We start from the raw sequence: 9065 nt of genomic DNA on the forward strand, positions 1-9065 counted from the left end.
TGAAACTGAAACCATTACGTGAAGCCCTCTCTCCCTGTGAAACACCATAAGAATTGATGTAGTGTGTTGGCTTCTTGCCTAAAGGAAACTTTCCCTGTGCACTTTACCAAATGTCTGCCTTCTTAAGGTGCCTCATCCTCAGGGCACAGCATCCCTGGTACAAGGCACCGCTGAGAGGAGCAGGTGTGCCCACCCAGAAGGAGCAGCAATTCCTGCATCAGAAGTGGATCAGACATCTTGTAGGCTCCTCTGGATGGGACCCAGTTAGCAGATGGCCTAAAAAGAGAGTAGAGCCCCACGTCTCCAGATCAAAACTGCATGTCTGCAGCATCCCTCTGAATCACTTAACAATGAACGTGCCCATCCATGTACTGTTCAGATGAAGGGGTGGGTGGGCAAAGCTATTGTATGGTGTCTGCTTTTCCCTCCAGTGTTTTGAGGAGGATTCTTTTGACGCAGGCTAAATCAGACGGTGTTCCACACATGGATTCATTGCCTCCGTGTGGTGCAGGCCACAGATAAGGTTTGGCTGCCTGGTTTGAGGTGGTTTGCTGTATATTGAAAGCACTGATTTCTACAGACTGCAGAAGACCACCTTGAAGATGAGCACACAAAGAACCTGCAGTCCGCACTCTCTTCTCCCCCTTCTCTCAACCCTTGGGTAACTTAAATTCCCATTTTTCTGTACATCAGTACACCAGTTTGGCTGGGAAGCTGTCTGAGAGAAGGAATATCCTGCTGCCAGATGCTCTTTTTTTAATTCTAACACAGTTGTTTTTCTCTTCACTTGATAAAGTTAAAATAGTCTCTGGGGTGAATTACAGGCATCAAAATTGGATTGGCATACAAACCATGGAGCAGTTGGTGGTTGAGAGTCTGGGGAAAAAGAAACAGCAGGTTTTAGCTAGAGGGGACAACAGCTTTATTTCCCTCTTGGTCCTTGACAACCAAGCAGATGTCCTACAATTATTGTTTTACCTTCTAGTAATGCAGTGTCTTTCCTATCCTCTCAGGTATGTGGCTGGTTCTCCTGCAGATGTGCAGGTAGGGCTCTTCCCTCATTCAAAGCTGTCTTGGTGCACCATGAGCTCCTTCTATTGCTGGTTAACACTGGCAGAGGTTCAGATAAACACTTGGTTCTTCCTTTCATCCTGGCACAGTACCTGTTTCTAGTACCACAATATGTAGGTAAAACTGATGGTCTTAAGAATATTTTCTGAACACCTTACACAGACTTTTTTGTAGTTGTTGTCTTGCAAACTTTGCTTCTGGTTTGATGCCCTTCACTGTATAATTTGCTTGAGTTTTCTACAGTCCTCCAGAGACCTGCAGGCAATAGAACGTCCGATTCCCTCATGCTTAATGCCCGCAGAACTGACGGGAGGCTGTACCAGGTCCCTGCACCACCCAGCTCTGTGCGTGGCTGTGGTCAGAGGCAATGCAAATTGTCCAGAAGAAAACACACAGTGCTGTTGGGCTCAAATCCTCACCATGGCCGTCTCACACGTATCCCAGCAAATACGTTCACGAGTTCCCCAGCGAGCCAGCAGTGACTGTCATGTCCCAAGGTGAACTTGTGTTAGGAGTGGAGCCAGGTAGAGATAATCACTGAACTGGAGAATAACTGCACCATGTGTCTCTCCTGCTCAAAATCACTCTAATTTCCAACATCTTGCCTCAACCACGATCTGTTAACAATGCACAGGCCAAGAATCTGTCAGAGGAATTTAAATACAACTCTGACAGATTGTAACGAGATAGATAGACTCAAACTTTACCAACCTGTGGCTTTCTTTTCAGGCTAATCAAGGAAGTGCTCACTCAGGTTGGGACGGAAAGCGGTCTTTGAGGAATTTCTGTTGTATAACTTCTTGTTTCTGAAAGCAAGAGATCATCTGGAGGTGTTCAGATCCAGAGGAAATAGAGAGTTGACCAAACACTAGAGGGTTTATTTACTGAAAGCTGAAAGAAGAGGCTGAAGCTGGGAGAGTGGCACAGTCAAGGGGTGACACACTGAAATATGGAGTGAGTTTCCAAGATCTTCTGGGGAAAAGAAAAACTTTCTGAATAGGGAAAAGGAGCTGTCAGAGATAGAAGAAGAAGTAGACCATCCCCCTCCACAGGGGGGATGAGGAAAGTGCATGGGGAGCCCTTTGCTTGCTGTTAGCTAGATTCTGTAGGATGCTAGAGAGGAAAGTCCAGTGCTTATCTGATGGTATTTTCTAGCATTATTGTACTAACATCATTGTGCTGTCTATCACTTGTCAATACTGTTAAGGACAAATGCCTGAAATCCTCGTGTTCTGTTAACAATTGCAGCAGTCCTTCTGTTAGTAGTATTAGTAGAGGAAGTTTTAAGCTTTATTTAGTCTCTGGCAGAAAAAAAAACTGGCAAAACTACACAATTGGGAAGGAGGAAGAGAGCTTCAGTTAGGAAGAGCCCTTGTGCAGGGAGGTGCAGCACCCCTGCCCAGCCCGGGGGCTGCAGGGAGGTGCAGTGGCCACAGGGTTCCCTGCATCCCCAGCGCTGCCTCCACCTCACACACTGCCTGCTGTCACAGGTCTCCCACGACTGGTCCTTGGATGCATGAACTGATGTTGCATCTGAGATTAAGAAGGAGAGGATGGGACAGAGCAGAAAGAAGGGGAAACTTTCTCCCAGCTGCCTGTGCCAGTCTGTTCAAAGCGCTGCTCCAAAACTGCAGAGACTCCCACAGCTCAACCAGGCACAGAACACTTCCTCTTTCTCAACATCTGCATTCCTGTAAGTTGATGCAGAGCTGCTCATGGCAGTTGTTTGTAGACCCTCCCTTCTGTCTTGTGCCCGAGACGAGTAGCTGCAGTATAAAGGTGGTTTCTCTCTGGCCACGTTCCTGCAGCAAAGCCCTGGGCCATGTGCTGAGCGCTGTGCTGTGTGCCGCGTGTCGCTGTGCCGATGGCCGGAGCTCTGGTGTCGCACAACAGTCGCGTATGGAAAGCTTTACCCTCTAATGTGAAAAATGGGAAAGACAGGTGCAATCTGTGTCTAACATCCTCTCATTATTCCTCTCATCTTGCAGGAGCTCTGCTGCTGCTGCCTTCCCTCTGTGTGAGCAGCAGGGCCCCTGGTATAGGAAGCAGGGTCCCTGTCCCTGGGTCTGAGTGGTGTCAGATACCAGCCAGACTTTGGGGTGCTTGTGAACCTGAGCTCACTCATGTTGCCCAGCCGCACTGCTTTGTGACAGACCTCACTGGAACAGTACTTTAAAAAGTTTTTGCTAAATGTGATTACATTACACTACACTACATCAATGTACATACATTACATTAATGGTTAAAGAAGATCCATAGCGGGCATCTGCTGAAACCAGCGAAGAACTTTCAGAGAAGACCGTGGAAAAAGGTTATCAGAGAGATTTAGTGTTTCACAAAGGATCAGAACGCCCTGCGTAAGGGTAGGAGAATGGGAGATTTAGGAGCAGTTAGCAGCTTGGGCAAAAAACAAAGATGAATAATAATGGCAGCTCCTATTTTTTTCTATTAAAAGTTCCTAGGCTACACAGATTTGTTGTAAATGATGACACTGAATAACAAGCTTTGCCCAAGCTCCACTGAAAGGCTTTTTAACATCAGCAGCCGATGCCCTCCTGCTCGGGGACACAATTGAGTCTGCTCCTCCAGACAATGCACCTGTCACTGCAAAACACAGAGCTGGCAATTAGCAGGGGAGGCTCCGCGCTGTGCTTTCATCCCAGACAATGAGAAGGGCCTGGAAGAGCACGATTAAGGCTGGCATGTCCGCAAGAGATTGTTGGAACAATCCTCCCTGAGACTCTTGGGCATTTGAAAACACAGAAACAACAAAAAACCCTGGTTAAATCTAACTCTACAGACAAGTCTAGAAAGCAAAATAACACTGGAACGGGACCATTTGCTTTGGAAATCTATGCCTGAGGTTGTGCAGGAAAGGCTTGCTTCTCAAGTGAGAGATCTTCAGTGAGGTATCAGTGGTGCATCACAGGAAAGAAGCACCATGGGGGATTCGGCACCCGCAGCTGCAGCAGAAGCTGTGCACTGCTTAAGCAGGGCTGGGTGCACTGCCATCTGGGGAGGGATGGGGAGCACACTTCTCATGCAAGAGCAGAGCCCTGGGCAGCGCTCCATGTTTGGCACTCTGAACGTTTAAAATTCTCCCGAAGGATGAACTCTCCAGAGGACCTGAAAGCTATGCAGCCACAGAAGTAGTCTCAGCTACATCTTGTGACCGGTTCTGAAACTGGAAGCTGCTCAGCTGAGCCTTTTAGAGCTCTCTGCTAGAACAGACAGAATTGGTCAGCAAGTCTCAAACTTCCTCTGCTGGTGGAGGAATTTTTCCAGCTCTTATGCATCAGAAAAGTCACAGAGGTAAATAAAAATAAATACCAGCTCCATCTTCTCGGGCGTATAATATATTATTGCTATATGCTACAAAGTAATTCCTACTGTGGATCTTCAGTTGCAGATCTCAAACTGCACTCTCAGCAGCACAAAGGGCACAGAACAGGCAGGGGGGCACGGATATTCTGCCCAGATCTCTCACACAGCTTCCTACTGCGAGCAGCTCAGGTGTGACCTGTGTGCTGAGGGCAGGTTGGCGCTGGCAGTGGGCATGGAGGTGCAGGGAGAACGGCGTGTTTTGCTGTGTGAGCAGTGAGCTGGTGCAGATAGGCTCCTGAGACCTGCGTCACTCCATCCCCTTGGGCAGGGGGGCTCTTCCTACCTCTGAACTCATGCCCTCTTCCCTCGCTTCCTGAAGCACGTATCCCCAACGTGCCAGAACCTCGATGTGAAGACTGTAGCATCAGGAAGTTTGGTCAGCCCTGATGTGACAGACTAGGGAGGAGAGTGGGAGAGAAAATAGAACTTGACAAATAATGGGATTGCCACACATGTGGGTGTCTGGCCATAAAAGCAAGTCACTGCAGACCTTTACTGTACAGAATAAAGAGACTTGTTTGCAAACCTGAAGAATTAGCTGGACATACTTGTGTCTCTGCAGAGCTGTGAGTGTGAAATGGCATCCATACAGTCCAAATTCCAAAGAGAAAGTTGTGCATTCTCTGCCCGCTGCTTGGCTGTGTAACTACAGACCAGTCTTTGGGGTGATGTGTGCAGGGATGTTAAGTGGTGACACTGTGTCTTCATCCAGAGGCGGTGAATGAATTGTGTAGATTTTTGCAGACACTGATGCCTCCAATAGCTCGGTCCATGTGAGAGTTAACGTTCACAAGCAAGCAAGTTAATGACTTCTGCTGAGTGAGATGGGATGTCCTGGGCTGGAGCAATGGAAAGTTGTGCCATGAGTGGATCACTGCAGTGCACATGTCCAAATATTGATTAATTTCTTGCTGAATACTGAGGGTCTTTCTTCAAGACAGCTGACCTGGAGGCACCACAGGAGCAGAGCCAGGCGCTGTGGGCCTTCCACCAGCAGGGGTTAGCAGGACAGCCAGCCTACAGGGGTGTGGGAAGGACAGAAGGGTCTGTTTCAGGGATATGTCAAATATTCAAGCTGAGAACACACTCAGAAATCCATTAGTAGTCTTGCCATTGCAGTGGTAGACGGCCCATTCTCAGCCTTAAATCTGCCACAGACTTTAATTTGTGGAAGTTACAAACTGCCAATTTGCAATGCTTTATGCTAGGGTGGATGGCATTTAGTGGAAGGCTTTGTTAGTGGAACTGAAAAGGAGAAGCATTTGTGGCCTGTGAAAGCAGCCAGGAGTTTTAATTTTGGCGTGTGAGAGACATCTGGGCTTTGCACTCACCAAGAAAGTGTCTGAATTTGGGGAGGCAGAAGGTTTTTCTCTTTGAATTTTGGGTGGTCCTGCATGGAGCCAGGAGTTGGACTCAATGATCCTCGTGGTTTCCTTTCCACTCAGACATTCTGTGATTCTGTGATTCTAAGGTTCAAATCCTTATCTGTGTGCTCACAACTGTCCGCTTTCAAGTACTCAGAGAAGAAGCAACTGCTCTACTTTCCTTTCTGAATAATAAACAGTGAGACAGTTCAAGATGGTTTGTAAGGATGGAAAGTGTTGTTTCAGGTCCTCCCAAGCCCTGTGGCAAGTGCCCCTTGCAGAAGCAAAGGGAAACCCCCATATGCAGGTAAGTAAGGATACCAAGGGATCTTTGAACTGCAGAACTGAACTGTAGCGTTCATTTCAGTGTGAGACATCGGCACAAACAGCAGCAACTGTTTTTCGGATTTGTGAAACTGAAATAATTAGTGGGCAGGAGGTAGGTCTGAATCTTCTCTCCCAGTGCCTCCTAAGTCAGCACTTGACAAGGCCTGTTTCTAATGAATCTAATTCAAACAAAATTTGGGATGCAATAAACTCAGCGAGGAGGAGCTGAGTCAGAGAGGTGACCAGTTTTGTGCAATAAAAGGTGGGGAAAATAAACAAATGTCACAGTGGAATAACACCTACAGCTGGGCTAGGGAGATGTTTTGAAGGATAACTCCACAGGGACAGCCTTGCAACATGACCTAGTGATCTTTGACACACACATCACTTTGTTCCATTTTTCAATACATCCTATTTGGACACATGGCTTTCTACTCCACTTGGCAACTATTTGATTTATGAAGATTAACGTGTTCCTGGCCCGTGTGCTGGGAAGCCCTTCCGTGGGTTGTGTGAAAGATGTGCCTCGAGGGTGGTAGATCAGGGTTTACTAGCTGGTAAGGATAACACTTCCTAAAATGCACCTGAGCTGATTTTTTTAATTGACTACGTGTAAACAGAATTGCAACCTATTTATAAATAAGCTAACTCAGAGTGACAGCATCACCCAAGCTGCACGACACATTTTGCCCCTTGCTCATCTGCTTATTAAAGAGATTTGCAGGTATTAAAAGTACACTGGAATTTCAGCATCTTACTGTCCTGAGGTCATACCTCTGCTTGCCAAGGTCTTTTTGCACTAGACGGACATCTCTTAACACTAAGAACTTTGTTATTTCTAATTGATTTTGAGATGTATGGAATGAAGGCTGACTTTAGGAACTGCAGATGCCTTAAGGAGACAGCTGACTGTCTTGAGTATTTGTTTTGTGTGAATTAGTGCAGATACAATGATGAATTACCAGAACTGGGGGGGATGACTCTGCTGCCATGGCAAGAAGCAAACAGATGCCAAGTACCAGCTTTCATGTGGTTGGAGCTGCTGCTCTTCCTTTACAATGCCTATGAAGCATTCTTGACAAAGCTTGCTAGAGCCGACCTTGATTCCTTCCAAAGCATAGTGTGTGATTATAGGAATTAGTTCAAAGTCAAACCTAAAGAACATGTGCAGATGAGGTTGCAAACTCAGGCAGCATTCACTGAGCACTGGAAACTTTTCTTCACCTCTGCACGTGCAGAGAGGATGCTGTCTGTAATAAAGAGGAGTGAGGCTGGAGGCCATGGTCTGGGTTCTAGTTCTAACTCTATCAGGGAACTACAGTTAATCCCATTGCAAAAAGTTGGTTAACTCAATCTGAAGCACGGGCATAAATAAGGTAATTTGCTATCTGCTGGGTAACTGCTCTTATTAAACTTTATCTAGCTGCAAGTTTGAAAAGTGCTTTGCACTTTTTCATCGGAAGGTCCTCGGGCTGGACTCGGGTGCTGCTCCCTCCATCACCGAGCAGGGTTGGCAGAGCTGCCGGGCGCTGCAGAGCCCCTCGGGGCGGCCCTGGACGCTGCGTGCCGCTGTGTGCGCCAGGGCCGCTTCCCAACTGGCGGCGGTGACTAAGCAGCCCCGAGCAGCTGTCTCAAAGGTCCATTCTTCTCTGAGAGATTTATTGCGGCAAGCAGAGGCGCTGAGATGTGATAATTGCCTTCATTCCCGGACGAAGACCCTGAAGAACAAAAGCCAGTTGCCCGTGAATCCATGGTGTGATTCAAGCATTCGCAGAGAGGGAGGAGTGGGAACTGCGCGCCTGTTGCTGTAGCAAAAGTGAATGGGCATTAATCATAAGGGCAGCTCGGCCCTGCGAGGCGGCTGCAGCGCTGCCCATGGCGCTGCCCGTGGCCCTCCAGCCCTCGCCTGCTCCGCGCTGGCCTGATCCGGCCCTGGGGCTGCTGCGGGGATCCCGGCGCTGAGGGGATGCCACGACGTGAAGCTGGGGGACGTCACTCCAGGGTTGCGCCGACGGTGCCGCCGGGGCTCCTGTCTCTCGTGAGCCTGTCGCACTCCGCGCCGCGGTCATCCCTTTAGGGCCGATCTTCTTCAGGCGGATCTCCTGAGCACGCTCCTGTTCGACGCTCGCTGCTAGAAGGATCCACGGTAATTCCCCACTGCCTCTTTTTTCCTGCCAGGGCCAGGGACCAGCTTTCCTGCAGTAGCTTTACCGGGGACTTTCACGGAGCGGCGACTGCCTGGAAAGAGCTCCCTCCAGCATGCGGGCTGGGGCGCGGGGCGCGCGCAGAGCCGGCTCCGTTGCGGGGGTCGGAGCCAGCTCCGCCCGGGGCTCCGCGTCGCCACCGCCGTTCGGGCGCCGGTGCGCGTCACGGGTGAGGCCGGCGGCTGGGCGCTCTGCGGAGGGGACTGCGGGCTGCGGGCGGCGGGGTGCGGAGCGCGGTGTCCCCGCGGGGCAGAGCGGGGCCTCCCCCCGCTTCAGCAGGGCGGTGATGCAGAGCCCCGCTGCCCGCCCCGCTGCCGCCCCGTCCTCCTCGACGGCTGTGGCGGAGCTGTCCCTCTCACCCGCCGCGCATCGCTACCAGCTCCCCGTATCCCGCTTATTTCACTGCCCCCGCTCCAAACTTCCCCGGTAGCACTGTCGGGCGGGGAGCTGTGCGCTCTGCTCGTAAGGGTTTTCAAGCTTTTTTGATGAAAAAGAATCGGTACAAGTTCACCAAAGATATCTAGGGATACCCTGCTTCGGCAGGGGGGTTGGACTCGATGATCTCTGGAGGTCCTTTCCAACCCCTACAATTCTGTGATTCTGTGGTTCTGATTCTGTAAAGTCGCTGCTGAACCATTTCAGAACGTCGTTAGAGTCAGGGCTTCAGAGCACATCTCCTTAGTCCCTTAGCAGCAAAGTGCTTTTACTGCAGTTT

This window comes from Centrocercus urophasianus, unplaced genomic scaffold (genome assembly GCF_019232065.1).
Source record: "Centrocercus urophasianus isolate 14NV4802_14NV808 unplaced genomic scaffold, USGS_Curo_1.0 seq_34, whole genome shotgun sequence".
Taxonomy (NCBI): Eukaryota; Metazoa; Chordata; class Aves; order Galliformes; family Phasianidae; genus Centrocercus; species Centrocercus urophasianus.